The sequence below is a fragment of the Lissotriton helveticus genome, chromosome 8, assembly GCF_964261635.1.
Source record: "Lissotriton helveticus chromosome 8, aLisHel1.1, whole genome shotgun sequence".
Classification (NCBI taxonomy): domain Eukaryota; kingdom Metazoa; phylum Chordata; class Amphibia; order Caudata; family Salamandridae; genus Lissotriton; species Lissotriton helveticus.
This window is the reverse complement of record NC_136069.1, coordinates 1,482,283,951-1,482,303,974: the sequence shown is the minus strand read 5'-3', so window position 1 is coordinate 1,482,303,974 and position 20,024 is coordinate 1,482,283,951.

Here is a 20,024-nt window from a genome sequence, read left to right as displayed (position 1 = left end):
ATCGTAGGCACGATGACAGGGGCTACTGTTTTCAGGAATCTAATGGGGGCAGGATCCAGAGGGGAGCCGCTTTTTATTTTGGCCATGGTTGTGCCTACTTCGTCCAGTGTTACTGCTCTGAAAGCGGTCAGCTGAGGATGCATGATGTTTCCTGAGAGGTTGGTAGATGCATCATTGTCCATGTGGTTCCGCAGGCATGGATGGGGGAGGGAGACTAGAATACGTGCGATTTTGGAGTTGAAGTAGGTAGCCAATTCGTCACTTCTGTCCGCCGGGGGAGTGATGGATGAGGGGGGAGCTGGTATTTTCAATAGCTCTTTGGCGATGAGAAAGGATTCTCTTGCCGAGTTGGTGGAGTTTTTTATTCTAGTGTCGTAGTGTGAGGCTTTAGTGAGCTTCAGGGTTGATTTGTAGATTCTCACCGACCTCTGATAGGCTTCCTTGCTGGCGTGCAGCCAGTCTTTCCTCCATAGTCGCTCTGCTTTTTTGCAGTCTTTGCGGAGAGTCCGGAGTTCCGGGGTGTACCATGGGGCGGATCCTAATTTCCCGTTTTTATCCTCACGGGTTTTTATGGGGAGGATAGAGTCGAGTGACATGGAGATCCACTCCCTGAATTTGCTATCTGCGGTGACCGGATCTTCCGAAGGGGTAGGGGTGGTAGAGTTCAGGGTTCTGGCCCATTCCTGTGCGGAGAGTCTGGCCCATGCCCTGTCCCTGGTATAGGTGGTGGGTTTGTGGAGTTTCTTGAAGGCTCCTGGTAGGCGGAGAAGGACCATGAAGTGGTCCGTCCACGGGAGGGGTAGGGACTCTTTGGCTTGAAGGGTGGGGATGTTGGTAAACACTGGATCAAGCAAATGACCTTTAGTGTGTGTGGCTCCAGAGTTGATGAGGTGGAGACCGTAGGCAGCCAGTTCTGCAATCAAGTCGACTGCCCCTGTATCTAGGGGGTCATCGAAGTGGATGTTGAGGTCTCCTAGTATCGCGAAGTTAGATGTGAGGTGGGCCTGAGACGCTATGGCTTCTAAGAGAGCGCTGGCAAAAGGGCCAGAGTGGCCAGGGGGACGATAAACTAGGAGGCCTGACAGTGAGCTAGTCGGCGCTAACTGGATGGTAAAATAGAGGCTTTCGGAGTCCAGGATATGAGCGTCGTTGGCTCTGCAGGAGAGGTAGTCCCAGTAGATGATGGCCAGTCCTCCTCCTCTGCCTGAAGGACGAGGTTGGGATTGGATAAGGAAGCCCGGAGGGAGGGCTCAAACAACGTCTGAGTCCGAGTGGTCGGTAAGCCATGTTTCAGAGAGGAACAAAATGTCGATCTCGTGGTCTTCTATTAGGTGATTAATGAACAGCGCGTGCATAGGGAGTGAGCGACAGTTCAGAGTGGCCAGTTTAAGAGCCGAAGGAATGGCGGGTCGACTGTGGAGTTGTAGCTGAACTGGGCAGCAGAGTGTGCAGCTGGTAAATGGTCCGTCAAGATCATGGACATAGTTACATGAGCTATCATTGGTGGGTCTGAGACTGAGGAGGTCCCGACGCGAGTAGCTTACCCTAGGGGAAGCTAGGTCCGGCATGGGTTCTGGCCCTGAGCCCGGCCGTGCGCGGACGGGCGCAGACGGGCTTGCCTTAGGCGCGCCTTCGGCGCGCAAACGGCGCTCCCGCTGCGCTCATCCGCTGCGCTGGTATGGCCGACACATTTGAGGCGTGGGACGTGGGTGTGGCCTCGTAGTGGGCGTGTCTACGCCTTCGAGCCGCGATGGCGGTTTGAGGGGTTTCCCTGTATCAGCGCTACGTTCCGCTGTGTCAGGGGGTGTCAGGAGGGCTGCTCGGCGCGTTAGGCAAGCGCGTCTGAAACAAGTGAGTAGGTTTTTAAAAGCAGTGCAAGTGACAAGTAAGTTTTAAAACACAGAGCAAAATACAGTCCTCCGGCTTTCCGCCTCAGAGGTCAACAAAAGAATAAAGTGCATCAAAACAAACAAATCACATCACCGCTACATATGGGGGGAGCAAAATTAAAGCAATGTTGAAATATCCCCAGCAAAGCAAACAATGAATCCCCGCAAAGCTACACAAGGTGAGGATCGCTGGGCTCAGGAACAAAATTACCGGGTCATCAAACTGCACATATTCTCAAGTTGGGTGCATTGTTAAAAACAGTCCAGCGAATCAAATAATCATAGCACAAATACACAAAGGGAGGTCATGGGCCATAGTGTAAAAAAAAATAAAAAAAAAAAAATTGTGAGGATTAGTGCCTTGAGTAGTGTAGGAAATATGCCTACAATATGCTGACAAGTACATTTTTGTTGTTGATCTTTTTGTGTTTAGTAGCTCTCTGGAAGTTACAGATCAGGAGACAGAAGATAATGCTGATCAGGCAAGTGCTAAAGATGAAACAGAAACTTCAAATGAAGAACATACCTCCGAAAGCAGTGCCCCACAAGCTCCTGAAAACACGAGCAATGTTGAACAACATGAGACTAAGGAAGCAGCTAACAGACGCAAGGTGCCATATTTATTTTGTGATGTCCTTTGAAAACAGTATGCACCCTTTTCTGCATTATGTCGCTTAATTGTGTTTGAAGTTATGATTTACTGCAACAAATGTGCTGTGCTGTAAGAAGTCTTTAAAATCTTTCTGTTTTCTAACTTTCCATGTGTTTATTTATTGTTCCCTAAATTATTAAAAGGAGTTGCTTTTTATCTATTTTGATCAAAAATGTAAAACTTTATAAAATTATAAATAGTTCAAAAATGGTAATTTGGCTAACTAGTATGAGGACACGATTTTTTTGTGTAGTGAGGGGGAACTCCTTTCTCATTGCAAAATGCAAACATCAGAATACGCATAGAGACTCAAGGCGACACAAAACCTATAATGAGATGTAACAAGCCATACAAGGCAACCTTGTGTGGCCCTGGGGTGCTTGGTAAATCTGGAGTAATGCAAGGCAGTGCTGCCTTGCTTTACTCTGCCCCAGGGAAGTGTTCCATGGAAGGAGCACAGGTGTTCCCAAGCATCCATCCATGGATTTTGGCGCATTCCCAGATTTACCATGAGTAGTAGACCTTGAAATGTGTCAAAATGCCACACCTTCCCAGGGGAGGGATAATGAAGAGAAATATCTTTATTTACCCTTGTTCTTTCCTTTTTCTACATGTGCTACACACTCAGCAGCCCATGTAGAAAGAGGAAAAAGCCTCAAAAGATTGATTTTCTGTGTAGGGATGTGGCCCTTTTTGCACAAACAAAAACCTCCTGCAATTCAGGCACTGCTGCACCATGGTGCAAGGGTGCCTGCACTGGTCCTAGGCAGCCAAATGGCCTCTAGCACAAGGATAGAGAAGCAATGAGCCATGTATTGATACATATGCAATCCTGTCCTCTCCCTTTCATGCAGTGCAGAGCAGTGCAGGAAGGTAACTTGCTGAGTTGCACTTGCTTAAAAAATCCTAATATGGCCCTCAGTAGCGTGATATGTGCCACAGGTATGGCCGAGGTGATGAGATGTCAGTAGCCTAAGTGGTATTTAGACCAGGTGCAGAAACTAAGTCTGTAGTAATGCCCATGGAGGATGAGCTACATCTGGCATCTGAGATGGTCAGTCTTTTACCTTTTGAAATTTTTGGTATATGATTACGTCCGCCACGGAATCCCTTTGTTTCACCACAGATAAGTGCAAGGATGGTTTCTAATGTGTGCCGCTATGTTTAGCATTCTCTTTGGTTCTTCTCTGCCACTGCTTTATTTGGAGGGCTAATAAGTCAACTCTTTGCTCATCTTCCAAATCTCACTTGAGCCTCAGTGCTGCACTTTTTCACTTCAGCATAGGATACATACATTTTCCTTACATTTGGTGGACAGAGTGCCACCATTTTATCTCCACTTCATGCATGGATATTAGCAGTCGAACAATGGATGCAAGCTAATGTGAAAATAAATAACATCAGAAAGGAGTGACTGCTCACAGATATCTTTAGGTGGCAGTCATTCGTTCGTTCAAAACTTTATTCGATTAAAAAAGATCAATCATAAAAGCAAACAATACATATACATCATAGTAATACAGACTAATGTGGTTACCCCATAAAAACAGATTTGGTACAGCTCAATATTATAGAACAATGATTAAAAGACCATACTTTTCCTTACGGCCACAGATTTCAAGATAAACATTGCTGTATAAAAACAAATGTCAGGATCATCAAGGGAGAACAACATCCTCATTGCCGAATTTACTGTTGTAGTTGCCCGTTTAATGAATAATGGTTTTAGATAGGCAACGCGAAGATGTTTGTAGAGGTCACACAGGAATAAAAAATACACAGTACTCTGTTTGGTGACCCCATCGCATGGGCATGGAATAGAGGGATAATTTTTCATGGTTGGGAACGCCACCAAATGGTGGACAATTCCGAGTCTCAGTCTAATAAGGACAAAATGATGGGAGGGTCTAGTGACAACCTTTAGGTATTCAGAGAAACCAGATGAATCCTTGTTGGAGTAATAGTACTGAGGGATGGTTAACTGCATAGTAATGTCTCTACGCACTTAAGCTTTCTTATATAAATAAGAACACTTGATCTCTTTTTTTGAGATATCAGAAAAGCTCTCCTAATCAGCCAGGAAATTAAGATTGAATAGATGCCTGGCTGTTGTTACAACATAGTTGATCCATGGGATCAGTGAGATTTTATCAAGGCGGAGGCAATCAGTAATAATGCTCCTAGTAAAGCTGGTGTCTTTCTTATGCCAAATAGCTCTCCACACCAGCAATGGTCTTAAACAAATTAGATCTGTCAAAAACTCCAGGCCCAATTCCTGGTGTAGTATCAGATTAGAAGCGGATGTAAGCAGCCATAACAATCTTTTTAGGAAACTGTTTTCTTCTATTTGCAAGTCCCCATGGCGACAATGCCCTCAGACGCCAGAGCCGTAGAGCGCGATTGCAACGCATCTACTGCGATATATATGGAGCATATCATGGATTCGGCGGTCACCAAGCTTATTTGCAAATTTGAAGACGCCATAGACACTCTTAGACATCTTAGCTTGTACGTTAGATATCTCCTGTGACCACATACCATTGTTACTGAAAGTAATGCCCAATTAACAGAACTTGTTTACAGTTTCTATTTTTTGTCCCTCTATATAGAAAAATTTCAATTTCCTCGTTCTCTTTCCGCAAGGCATAATAAACGTTTTAGTATTGTTAATTTTTAAATATTTTATCCTTGATAAAACCCGCAAACTTGTCCATCAATTTCTTTTAGCCGCAGGGAGTTCTAGATAGGAGCACTGAGTCGTCAGCATAAGCAGGGTAGGGACAGCCTGCCCATCCACTATTGGTGCATCAGAGTTAACCTGCTTAAGCTCGGACTCAACAGCATTAATAAAGAGGGAGAAAAGAAGGGCCGCAAGGACACAACCTTGCCTAATGCCTAATTTTACCCTGATGCAGTCGGTGCATTCCCCCCTTGACCGTATCTAATGCGGGCTGAGAGTTTGGAGTACAGTCTTGCCAGGAAATAAATAATCTCTGCTGGGGCCCCTTGTTCTAGTAAGGTTGCCCATAGCAGCGCGTGATCGACGAGGTCGAACGCGCTGCTCAAATCAGCGAAACAGAGGAAGAGCGAGCCCTTCTTGGCACGGGTATACTTCCCTATTAAGAGGTCTAGATTTATACATTGTTCTACGGTGCCAAGACCCTTTCGGAATCCAAATTGGGACCGTGCTAGTATACCACAGCCCTCTGCCCACTCTTCTAATCTGGCAAACAGCACCCTGCTCATAGTTTTGAGCGATGAATCTAAAAGGGAGATAGGGCGGTAGTTTTTGGCATCCGACCTATCCCCTTTTTTGTGGATTGGAATGATTACTGATTCCCCCCAACTGGGCGGAGTGCTTTCCATGGCTACGGCATTAAAGACCCTGGTCAGGACAGGTGCCCACAGTGATGTATCTGCCTTATACAGGTCTATGGGCACCCCGTCGGGGCCAGGGGCCTTTGCTCCTTTGCTGGTTCTAAAAGCAAGGTCTACCTCCGATATTGTAAAACCGGGTCCAACTCCTCCAGGTATGGGTCCGCCACATTCTGCGGGTCAAAAATGCCGGTGAAATGAGTCACCTAGCAGGCTTCACTGACTTGGGCAGTGAGGACCGGCGTTTCATCACTCTTAAGAAAGGGACAATTAACCGTGTCCCAGAACAATTTACTGTCTGATAATTCCACAGCCCATGTCAAGTTGCCCCATGCTTCTTCCCGCAATTCCAGCTTTCAGCGTTTTAAATGCCCCTTGTAAATTGCCCTGAGGGTAATAATACTCATCCTATCTCTAGGCCTACAGGATAAAGCCTTCTTAAGGTTCTGCAAAGACTTAGTGCACAGTGAGTCAAACCAACCCGTCATAGTTTTATGATTAGTGTGCTTAGTAGTGGTCAGGGTGTTTTCGACTATTTTATTAATCTTATTAAAACTGGTTAAAATACCACAAGAGTCAGTACCTTCGTCCAGACAAACATTCAAGTCGGGCAGGCATGCTGCAACGATTTTAATCAACAGTTGTTCGGAATTGTTGCCCCTCCATTTTATCCTATGACCATTTGGTCTACAGGGAGTAATATCGGCGACAACAGGTTGAGTTGCTTGAGCTCCATTACCCCAAACATGCAATTTTACTGTGACACAATTATGGTCGCTGATCGCATGATCCAGCAAGCCCTGTTTATCAAAATACATGCAGATATCATCTGATACCAATAAATGGTCAATGACTGTGGCCGCATTCCTCCCAGTGAAGGTAGGGATGGGATTACCGTCACCGTCTCCAAGGGGTTGCAACACGACCAGGTCAAATTTTGCAAGGGCGCTGTTCAGAGACTCTCCATATGGGCTATGCTTAAAATGAAAATACCCTTCTCCTCTATCATCATGTACCCCGCACACCTTAGTCAATGATAAAGGACACAATGGAATATTAAAATCCCCCCCCCCACAAAAATACAAAATTAGCATGATTGGCCCGTACAATCCCATCCAAGGACCTCACAAACCGCAGTCAATCGCATAGAGTCCGGCAAATTATTGTAGAAATTAATCAATAGGACATTATGGTCGTTCTTATGTCTCAACCACAACAATTGGGCATAACTTCCGATCATGACATATCTTAAAACATGCACAGGAAGATTAACAGAAAGCAAGATAAGTAGACCCCCTTTAGCTCTACCCATATTCGAGCCTTGTGCTGGGAGGTTATAAGCAGCATAACCATCGTAGGTGATGCAGTCATTTGGCATGTTTTCTTGACTTCAGTTCACATTTGAGTGCCCTTGGCCCTCGGCTCCTACTCCATCAAAGACTAACTTTTCTTTAGAAGGTTAAGCAGTGGCCAAACCCTGACATTTTAATTTAAGAACCTTGAGAAGATTCTTTCTCTGCTCTCTTAATTAACATACACACCTAATAACTCCCTCCATTATTTCGCAGTACATAGATTTCTGCAGGAGGCTCACACATTTCTCTGTGCCAGTCTCCAGCTCATCCACGAAGCTACCGTTCATTTATTGATGGGTTTATACATAAGACATAATCTGACATGGTTCTCCCCTAACTATTGCGGCTTCCAGCTGAGAAAAAGACTTATTTAAGAATTCCATATACCATACATAGAAATTATCTTGACAGAAAGTTATGATTCCACATAAATAGGCCTAAATCACTTTATCAGAGGAACATTCTCAAGGCAAAAAAGACTTATGTACTGACAAAAATCAATTTGTTTCTGAACATACCTAGTAACTCTTCTGTGCCACCCACATATTCCTCAGTCCTTCCTAGACTGAATCCCATGGCCTAAGCAACTCCTTCATGAGCTGTGCATTCTAAAATATTTCCCAACCCACTTAGCAGCATTGCCTTGACCTTTTCCTGAAATACCCCCAAATGCTGATTTTTGTTGACCAAAGTTCTCTTCATAATCTTAGTCATGTCTGAGCCACCACAATCCAAACTCATGTTTAACAATACTTCCTTGACATTCCTGCCACTGTCGACCCAACAACATTCCTATCAACTCAATCTGCGCTGGCATAATTCTTGTGCACTTTGAACATCTACCATCAACCATTTCTGCACATGAAATGATTAGTAATCTACATTCTTGGTCAACCACAGACCCTTAGAAGACTTCCACTACAGCTTCAAAAATTTAAATACTTTATGCTTGTACTAGTAAATCAGTTCCTGGAAATCTACTACACAATAGACTATTCCTTATAAGGCCTATTATCCTGGAAACAACACTGACTGCAGTTCTCCTAACAGTCCCTTTACAGATAACTACCAACTCTCTAGCTATGCTCATACTCATTGGCCTTCCCTTGGATATTCTGAGCCTTATTTAGAGCTTTGAGACTCAGACCAACCTTAAAAAGTCACAGATGTCCCATCTAACCTATTTAGAGAACATAATGACTCTGTGCACTCTAAGGTGTTGACGGATCATCTGCCACTTTTTTTTTCTCACTGCGTCACTAGTGGATCTTCAGCCTCACTTTTCAACCCATCCTCTTCAGCAAAGTTTCTCTTTTGAAGTACATTGACCACTCGTTCCACAGCTGAACTCATAACATGAAACACCACTGAAGAGTCACCAGCTCACAAAATCATCAACATTGTTGAAGGTCCAGGAGCAATTAAAGAGTCTATAAGGCAAAACCAGGCCAACTGTCCTTTGGGTCAGGTGTCTTTTGGGTTTTAGGTGTCCCACTGCATATGTTCCACTTACCATCCCTAAACATGCTCAGGTCACAGAATATATTTAGATACTGACATCAGCTTATATTTAGTATAATCCTTTAAGAGCCACCCAGGAAGTAGTTTAGTATTCAACCTAGATCACGTGTTTTTCGGGGTGTCAGCCTCATAACATCCTAATTCACTGCTATCTAAGATAGTGATATATTTTATCCCTGGGCCCCATTCTCCTCATTATCAAACATTGTGCCAGCATATATCTCTGGCTTCTCAAATCCACTTCCAGTGTTTCATCTGTGCCTACACTATGCATATGGATTTCTTCAGTTACAGCCAACTTCTGCAGATCTGTGCCCCAGTACTCAAACACAGGGGCCATAACCTTCACCAGGAGTATCACTAATTATCTGTTTGCTAGTAAAAAACCCAGTGCCACAAATGTATTATTTATTAGTCCCTCTCAAATGTCTAAGTGTAGGCCCAAGATACAGTGTTTTAAGGACAACGTTATCAGGTTGCCGACTGCTGCCCTCCACTGATTCACCACATTAATCAAATACACTTCCTTCATTCTTCATGTGCAAACCATTTGTAGGAAGACAGCAAGGTCCAATGTGGCCGTGGAGGAGTACCAGACTGATTTATCTTACGCAGATCAATGTGGGTATAGTAAACCATGTGCATACATTTAAATTGTGTACGATGGAGTCAAGCATTGCTAGAACCCTTATTTATGTACTGAAGTGCAGGCTTTTACTCAAACTCACTCAACTGATCTGCACCATTCTGGGATGTTTACAGCAGAGTGCCCAGTACAGGGAAGACAACATTCATCTGGCCCCATCAGTTAACTTAGGGGCCGATTATGATAGCGGTTTTCCCGCATCCTCCGGGCCGGCGGAAGCCACCGCCGGCCCGGAGGATGCGGGAAAACCGCTGCGGAGCCTCAAAAGACCCACCGCCATATTAGGATGGCAGTGGGTCTTGAAATCCGTCCGCAGCTTTTCCGCCGCGGTCGCCTTCCGACCGCGGCGGAAAAGCTCTAACATGGCTGGCGGTGTCTATCAGACACCGCCAGCCATATTAGGATGGAGGAAATCATATGCTTTTCCACGGCGCCTTTTCCGCCGTGGAAAAGCATACGGACATTCACTTCGGGGGCCCGTTGCGGGCCCCCTTGTTGATGGGGGTGCATTTGCGTGCCCTCTCCCCTCCCTTCAAATGTGCCAGCCACGCAAGCGCAGCGGACGAGCGCAGCGGGAGCGCCGTTTGCGCGCCGAAGGCGCGCTTAAGGCAAACCCGTCTGCGCCCGTCCGCGCTCGAACGGGCTCAGGGCTACAATCCCTGCCGGAACAAGCTCCCACCAGGGTAATATACTCGCGCCGAGACCTTCTCAGTCTCAGACCCACCAACAACAGCACCTGCAACTATGTTCATGACCTAGACGGTCAATTCACTAGCTGCACAATTTGCCACCCAGCCCAGCTACAACTATCCATTCCACGCGTCTCTCACCCGGGCCTTAAACTTGCCTCATTGAACTGCAGGTCACTCCCCATGCATGCCCTGCTCATTAACCACCTAATAGAAGACCACGAACTAGACATTCTATTCCTCACGGAAACGTGGATCACCGACCACTCGGACTCAGACGTGGTCTTAGCCCTTCCCCCGGACTATAATATCCGGTCCCAACAACGTCCATCTGGCAGAGGAGGCGGACTGGCCATCCTCTACAGGAATCATTTTTCCTGTAGAACCTACGATGCCCACATCTTGGACTCTGAAAGCCTTCATTTCACCATCCAGCTAGCACCGACTAGCACGCTGTCAGGCCTCCTAGTTTATCGCTCCCCTGGCCACTATGGCCCGTTTGCTAGCGCCCTCTTAGAGTCAATAGCTTCTTTGGCCCATTCCACCTCCAATTTCACTATACTAGGAGACCTAAACATCCATTTCGACGACCCCCTTGACATTGGGGCAGCCGATTTGATCACTGACCTGGCGGCCTATGGCCTCATACTTACCAACTCCGGAGCCACACACACTAAGGGTCATTTACTAGACCCTGTGTTTACTAACCTCCACACCCTACAAACCAAAGAGTCCCTCCCCCTCCCGTGGACGGACCATTTTTTGGTCCCCTTCCGCTTACCAGGGGATTTTAGGAAACCCCATAAACCCGCCACCTATACTAGGGATAGAGCATGGTCCAGACTTTCGGCTGAGGATTGGGCCAAAGCCCTGGACCAGGCAACCCCTAGTCCATCGGAGGACCCAGCCACCGCGGACAGAAAGTTCAGGGAGTGGATCTCCACCTCCCTCGACTCCATCCTCCCCATAAAAACCCGTGAGGATAAAAACGGGAAAACTGGGTCAGCTCCATGGTACAGCCCGGAACTAAGAACTCTCCGCATTGAGTGTAAAAAAACGGAGCGACTATGGAGAAGGGACTGGCTCCATACTAACAAGGACGCCTACCGTAGGTCGGTGAGATCTTACAAAGCCGCCTTGAGGTGCACCAAAGCCGCATATTATGACACCAGAATAAGGAATGCCACCAACTCAGCGAGAGAATCTTACCTCATCGCCAAAGAACTGCTGAAAATACCGGCGCCCCCTTCTTACAATTCATCTTCGCCGGACAGAAGCGATGAACTGGCAACCTACTTCGACTCTAAAATCACCCGTATCCTAGTCTCCCTCCCGCCTCCTAGTCTACCTAATCACATGTACTCTGACGCACTCACCAATCAGACAGGAAATATACTGCCCCCACAACTCACTGCCTTTAGGGCAGTATCATTGGACGAAGTAGGATCAGCCCTGGCCAAACTGAATAGCGGCTCCCCCCTTGACCCCGTACCAATCAGATTCCTGAAAGCAGTCGTTCCCACTATCCTCCCCACCATCACGGAACTCATCAACATCTCGCTATCCCAGGGCTCTGTTCCACCGAGCTGGAAGAGCGCTGTAGTTAAGGCTCTTCTCAAAAAGCCCCAACTAGACCCCTCCGACTTGGCCAATTATCGGCCAATCTCGCTCCTCCCCAGTATCAGCAAAATAGCCGAGAAACTGGTAAACGTCCAACTGTCCCAGTTCCTTGAATCAAACAACCTTCTACGTCGGTCCCAAACTGGGTTCCGCCCTGGCCACGGTACAGACACCGCCCTCCTCGCTGTCATCGAGGAGGCTAGGTGCATTCTGGATTCAGGAGGGTCAGTGGCAGTGATCCTCCTGGACCTCAGTGCAGCCTTTGACACGGTGAATCACCGTGTCCTACTCCACCGGCTGGCCATGGCGGGACTCGCGGACACGGCGCTTGCGTGGATAGAATCTCTCCTATCAGGCCGCTCTTTCCAGGTATGGGACGGCAATTCCCGCTCAGCCCCTTTCCCCCTCACTAGTGGAGTTCCCCAGGGGTCGTCATTAAGCCCTACTTTGTTCAACGCTTATATGGCCCCCCTTGAGGATGTCGTCTCCCCTTTCGGAATCAAGATAGTGAGCTATGCGGACGACACGCAACTGGTCGTCTCACTCTCTCATCTTGACAATCACCCGGACAATCTGTTGAACTGCCTCCAGGAAATCCACCACTGGATGTGCGAGTCATCATTGAAGCTCAACGGATCGAAAACCGAAGTCATGCTCATGGGCAAGAAATGGTCCACCATCCCACCTTCGGTCTGGCCAGACGCTTTCGGTGAGGTGCCCTCCCCGAAACCAGAAATCAAGACCTTGGGAGTCTGGCTTGAACCGGAGTTGTCCATGAAGACCCAGGCAGCCAAAACAGCAGGCACCTGCTTCGGACTTATGCGTTCCATCCGTAAAATCCTCCCACTACTCCCGCCCCTATCTAGGAAACTCTTGATTCAAGGTTTGATCCTTGCCCGGCTAGACTATAGCAATGCTGTCTATCTGGGAGCCCCTAAATCTACCCTGGCCAAACTCCAGCGAACTCAAAACGCGGCAGCCCGGCTCCTTATGGACCTCCCTTCCAGAACCTCTGCCAGACCAGCGCTGAAGGCCCTACATTGGCTTCCAGTGCGGCAGAGGGTAGAATTCAAGGCGATGTGCACTGCCCACAAACTCCTCAATGGTCTTGGCCCTTCTATCCTGAGAGACATGGTCACCCCCTACAAGGCCCCTAGACTCCTACGCTCTGACAACGAACGCCTGGCCACCGTCCCGAGATTCAGGAAGGCACGCACTGGCGGTAGACGGTTCGCAGTAAAAGCGTCTGCAGGATGGAACTCACTCCCCCGCTTCCTGCGACTGGAACCCTGCCACCTCCTCTTCCGTAAAAAACCGAAAACTCTGCTTTTCCCCAAATAAGCTCCCCTTCCCCCTCTGGTCTTCACTTGTATCATTAGCGCGGGGATGCCTCCGGGTCACCAGGCGCTTTATAAATCGCTAAATAAATAATAAATAAACAAAGCAGCAGGCACCACGCGATGCCTGCCGCTTTGTGCACGCAAATGCGATGCATGCATTTTTAACATTGCGGCGGGTGCAGCTTGAAGCTGCACCCGCCGCAATGTTAAAGATAGAGGATGTGACCACCACCCTGGCGGTCACATCCTAATCTGCACGGAGGGAACGCCGCAGCCCATGCGGACGTTCCCTCCTCCTCTGGGGTCGCGGACGGACTCAAGTTCGTCCGCGATCCTAATCGACCCCTAAGTTTGGTGGATATACCAACCTCAGATGTTTGGCCCATGAATCCACTCCAGGTTTTATGGTAGCCTAAGTCATTCTGACAATAAAAATAATCTGACCAGGGGATATCTGGTATTGAACATAGATAAAAGTGGTTTTGATTGATTTATTACTATTCAATTGAATCATTTGATGTATGTTTCTGTTTCTATATGATTGATGTTTTTGCACCATTGGCCATAATACCTTTTAGTCCTATGGGACAACTGCATTGTTGAATATGAGTACCCGAGTCCCTTTGGGCATATAGGGTTGTCATTGAAAACCCATACACGAGAAAGTGAGTCACTCATGGATCCCAGTCAGGATGTTGTCCACATTCAACTCCACATTTGTTTCCCATCTGGAGTTCACCCTCACTCTTAGGTGTTCAGTACCGATCTGTCAGCGTAACCTTAAGTCTGGGAATTCTTCCCTTGATTTGTTCTTCATTTCACCCAATAGAGACTGGTCACTGGCATCGGTTTGTATGCAGTCCTGAGAGGTTGACATATCCTTTGAATAATTCCAAAATGCAAGCCACAAACTGTGCATGGTCTCCCAGGCAGATTAAGGAATCATCTGGGTGAAGTGACACTGTGAGCACCTTATCTCCCTCTCTTTTATCTCAGTATTTTAAGTGTGTCCAAAGCACATCAGCCATGGGTTCGATAATGAAGGCAAAGAGGACAGGTGAGTGGAGGCATCCCTTTGAGGTTCAACTCTCCAGTGGCCAGCTATGAGAAATGTGCTAGCCGGTCTTCGCACATAGATAAACCTATTCAAACTAAGATGAGATGGATCAAACTCAAATCACTACAGGGTCTGGAACATGAACACCCCATCTACATTGTGTAATGATGATGTCCAGTAGACAAGACATAGTTTAAGTAGGTTTATTTCATCTAAGTTGCAGGTAGTTAAGATCATGTAGAGGAGTCCCACCAGGAGCAGCCCGCCTGCTGCTCAGCCCATACTCCAACTGTCACACTTCACCTCACAGGCACCCAACATTCCATTCATCATCACCACACCAGCATTCCACGCAGCACAGTCACACTGGCTGAGCAGCTAGGGGGAAAGCAACAGAATAAATACATGTATAGGATAGTACACATTGTTGAAGGCCTTCTCAAAGTCTACTGAGCAACTGCAACTTCCTGTTTATTGACATAGAAAAATATTGTGCATAGGCTAAACTAGATATGTTCTTAATAGTATTACGTGGGGATATGTGCCCTCATTGATTGGGGTGCATTTACTTAAATTTGACCTGTATTGTTCTGCTTGCTGGAAGCCTAAATATGATTTTCATGTGAACCTTTAACAATAATAATAGGCAGTATGCCTAAAATCTGTTAGGTACTTTTTTTGTTGAGTTGTTATTTCCTTCTTATTAGTTAGTTAGTCACGTGCAAATGAATATTCACTAAACTCCAGTAACTTATTCAAGATATGTCCAGCGGAGCAGATTTAGAACTCAAATGGGAGTCTATCGTGCCAGGAATTTTACCCCTCTTCAGCTTCAGAAGTGAGCTTGATAATTCTTCACAGGTCGGGGGAACATCTAGAACCACCCTCTCTTTATCAATTCATTTGGTCATTGATGCACTATCTAACAACACCTGAATCATCACCCTATGTAGCTGTGTGGACTGGAAAAAGAGAAGGCGTAGATATCCACTTAACACTATGTTAATGTTCATCTGGGTACATTGCATTGCTGTGTTCTCATCTACTCTCTTCAAAATGGATTCCTTTACCTCAATTTATCTCTACTGTAGGTAATTTGTGCCTCAATGATATGTACAAAACGTATCCAAAGTGCCGCACAAATTGTTACATTTATGTTTATGACTCACAGGCCCCCCATTAGTTCCAAACTTTGAATCATCTCAGGCTTTACACAATATCAGAATCAGTCTTTGCAATGTCTAGTTGAAATTTCCGTTTCATTCTACTGACACCCTCTCTGGATACAGGCCCCTTCCCCTACAATCTTCATTGCATCTTACTCCACCTCTACAGAATAAGTCAGTAAATGGGAGAAGGGCCAAAAAGTGTCCTGCTCCTATAATATGCTGCAGTGCACGTCATACGAGGCACCGCTCACAAGTGTAAATGATTTAATTATACTAACAGGGATGCTGGGGTATAAGGAAAAAATAGGTCTTTCTTTCTTGTTCTCACCAAATATCTATCTACCCAATGTTGTGCACTACATCAGACAGCTTTAAGGTAAGCCTATGCAGTAGGGTCATCAAGAAAATGGGCACTATCCTAAACTCCCGACATCTCACAGTTAAAATCCACAGCCCATATCAGCAGAATTCAAAGCTAAGGGTGCATAACATCTAGAAATGTTGGAGAGATAACTGTATCCACTACGGATGGAGCATAGACATTAAGGGCCTCATTATGATGTCAGGGCAAGGCCATCCGACAGCTCGTCGGTGGCGTTCTGCCCAACATCTAAGGCATCAGTGCACCTGCCATATTAAGATACAGGCATTCCGACTGATGCCTGCAGGGGGGGAGGCCTCTCCACCTCCAACAGGCTCAAAGAGCCTGTCAGGGCAGAGGGTGGATATTAATCCCCAAAATGGAGGCGTGCCTGATCTGGCACTGCCGTGGGGATTGTGTTGCAGTTTAACCACCATAGAAAAGCTGTCGGAAACAAACTTTGGGGACCCCTAGCAGGGCCCTGTCCCCTGTGGCCTCTGCTATGAATCCTGGGGGGCACCTGTGGTGCTCCCCAAAACATCAATGCATCGTGTGGCAGGTATTGCATGGTGCCTGCCACACGGTGCATGGATGGTTGAAAAGTGAAATGTATCTATTGCGCCTTGTGCTGCAGCCCCTAGCACAAGCTGCAATAAGAAATATGTACTTTCCGATGCCATGAAGGCTGTCGTATCCTAATTAGGAAAGTGGGACCACTGACTCCTCGTTGGGCGGTCCCGTTTCCGACACGATCCGACGAGCATCGTAATGAGGCCTTAAGTAAACAGAGAGTTTGTCCATCGATGGTGCCAAGAAGTTCTCATATGTTCCCTTTGAGTTGTTCAGAACTGTCGTAATATCATATGAGACACCTATTCCATCCATATAGCCAGCCTCCTAAAAAAGTAAAATAAGAGAATGCATACAGTGTCCCTCCTCATATATTTACCAACTTAGAATGTGTGTTAAGGTGGTTTCTTGTTGGAACACAATCCCAATTCCTTGCCTCCTAATCAACAATTGGACCCTTTGTCTTTTTGTATACTGATTTATTGTAAGGGCATTCCATGGCCACCTTATCACTAGCTATATGTATGCAAGGACTGTGAAATGTGTTCTCTCCCATTCTTGGTACTGACTCCTAGGCCAGGCCTGACGATGTGAGCAGGTAGCTCATTTATTATCAATATATGTTATTTGAGCATAAGCAAAACACATCAATGCCTAGCAACAGCAGCATCCAACCTGGAAGTAAGAACAGAAGTAAAAAAAAGGCCAAATAAATAACTATCCCATATCTCCATAGCAATAGCGAGTCGGCAATCGAGGGCTAAGCTAGCATGCTGCTGCTGTCTCCTTAACTCTCTACTCTCACCAAATACAAACTCAATAACACGATAGCAGAACAGTCACAAAAAAAAAACAACGAGAACAAATCACTGCAGGGAGGAGATATAACTTCCCACAGTGCCTACACCCTGACATAGGGGGTCTCTGGCATACATGTGTCCCCTCACACAAAGCCCAGCGTTAGGCAAGGGGTTGAGAGCAATCCTCAAGTTGCCTTTGTTATTAAGTCAACTTCTTTGAGGTCACCATTAACAGACTAAATCCAAATTGAAGTTTCAAGGCATAAACATATGTATTATATAATATTATAAGAGATTTATCACTCACACAAATGTCGATCTCAAATTATCTCCAAAACAATAGAGGAAGTATAGAGGAATCGATAGAATCGCACTCCTGGTAGATCCACATAAACAAAAAGATTCTATCAAGAAATGGGGGTGCAAGTGTTATGGGTTTTTTGAAAGTTTTTTAATTAAAGTTTTATAATGAGAAGGGGGGAAAAAATAAGGCTCTTCCTCAGATTGGTGAGATGAAGGCACTATGTGCTTTTAAAATACCCCTCACACACTGAGAACCCCTCAGTGTCATGCTTCATCATCGGGGTCTTCCCGTCCCTCTACGGGGCGGGGCGTGCTACGACCTGCGAGCTACGCGGGAGCACTATTTCTGTGAAGACGGACTATGTGTTAGTGCATTGTGAATGGGAATTAGTGAGGTGTAGGGACCTTGTGATGTGAATTAAAAGATAAAAATTCCCTGGCTAGTGGAAAAAATAATTTTATTCGCTTCCCTGGCTGGGAATGTTAAAAAAGGGGGTGTGAGGCAGGGCTGTTAGCACCTACCAGGTCGACATGTTTCACAGACAGTCCCCTACTGTCTGCTCATCAGGACCTCTGATGGTCCCTACTATAAGGTACTCAGTTCTAATGTTTGCCTAGAGTCCTACAAATTGGTAGCAAAAATAAGCTATCAATTTGTGCTTCGGGGCATGAGTTGGCCCAGGTTGAAGCCAAAAAATATTTTCAAGAATATTCTCAAAAAAAGACACATTGGTCTCTGTAAAGAAATAGAGAAAAATAAACACACAGTGAATATATTTGTTTTTCGCACATAGTTCTCAAATTTTCATATTTTTGTTTTCTTTTTACTTTTAGCATAGAATCATGCATAATCCTGCTATATTAGCAATGCCATAATTCTTTACCCAAAATAATGTGCTCCATCTTGTTGAGCCTGTTCATTTCCATGTAAACACACATATAGTCTTGACAGGGACACACACATATAACTCATACATAAAGGCAGACACCCATATTCAAAGTTTCATGCAGGGCAATCGTTTTTTGCAATCGGTTTACTCGTTATCCGAGTTTCGAATGCAAGCGATTAGGGATTAAAATATACATATATACAAAATGCCTCATCATGTCTTAGTGATTTTTCATGCTTGGCATTCGTTTTTGCAATCGGTTTACTCGTTGCTTGAGTTGTGAATGCAAACGGAATTATAGCAGATTAGGAGTGAGCATAAGTATATACATACTTTTCAAGTTCTGATTATGTGCCTCATGAGCCGGCGAGCGAGGGTTTCTGGACGCGGTTAACTGTAAAGGTAAATAAAGCCGGGCCTTCTAGTTAGATCGCATAGTTTTGTGAAAGTAGGTTCTACCTCGTGACCTTTTAAAAGGTCCGCTTTTGCCCGACTGTTGATCACAGTCTTGTACTCACATGACCGCAATTGTCCGTAGCTTCATTCCTGCCCCCGTGCCGCTCTGAAGGAACACCGGCTCGGCGTTGCTGTAAGCATTTTATGAATGCCGGTGATGTGGTCGATCTTCGACTGGGTACAAACACTAGACTGCCGACCACAAAATGGCCGCATGTTTTTGGAACACTTCCTAGTTCGTGTGGGAACAGTGTTTCTTCTATGTTTTTTACCAGATTCTTAATTTATTTTTTATTTTATTTAAATTATTTAGTTGTTTCATAAGGATATATTAAGATATATTAAAATATATTAGAAAAAAGAAAAGGACAGTGTTATTGACTAAGTCTAGAGGACAGCGTGTCTAGCTATTGTTAGCTGTTAGTTTGAGTTATTTTTACATATATTCGAGGGCACTGATTTTATTTCGCATGTTATTCCAGGGCACTGATTTAGTTTTTCGGGACCTGGATGCATCGCTCTTAAGATTGTCCCTTCCAGGTCTTTTCTTACAGGATATCAGTTGGGATAATAAGATCGAATAATAGGATTGCCACCTTGTAAAAAAAATAAGGGCAGCTTCTCAAGCAAAGGGATGGTCATATTTGCAAGTTTACAATGGGCCCCACGGAATGTCATCATTCAAACCATTTTTGTTGGATTTGATTCTGAACACCCACCTTTGTTCTTTTTCTAGGAGTAGTTCCTCCCTTGCCACCAATTCAATTATTGTCCAGCACATTTCTTCTGCTTTGTGACCCATTTCTAAGAAATGGTTTGTCAGTTTTGTGCTGGATTTCTTACATTTCACAGTACTTTTGTGCTCTCCTATCCTTATCTTGATGGCTCGGCTGGTCATACCCACGTATTCCAAATTGCATGGGCATTTTATTAGATTAGTTTGAGCTATTGCAGTCACTGAAGTTTCTCTGCTCCCACTTGGTTCCATCATTGAAGGTGATCGTGGTACTTTTCTTGGTCAAGCAACACACCTTACAATTTCCGCAGGGATGGTAACCTTGTACAAAGTTCGCACTCCTCGTAGAATTATTCCTATCAGTTTTTGGTCTAGTGTGGACCAACAAGTCACGGATACTCTGTGCTTTCTTATGGGAAAAGATTGGTTTCGGCAGTTGGAGGTTACCACTATTTAAAATTTTCCAATTTTTGTTGATGATCTTAGTCACCTGATTCGAGCTGGTGTTTAAAGTGGTGACACAGATTGGTCTCTGCTCTTCCTCCTTTTGAATCTTTTCCTGCAATTATTCCTTGCTCGCTTGTAGGCTTGATCA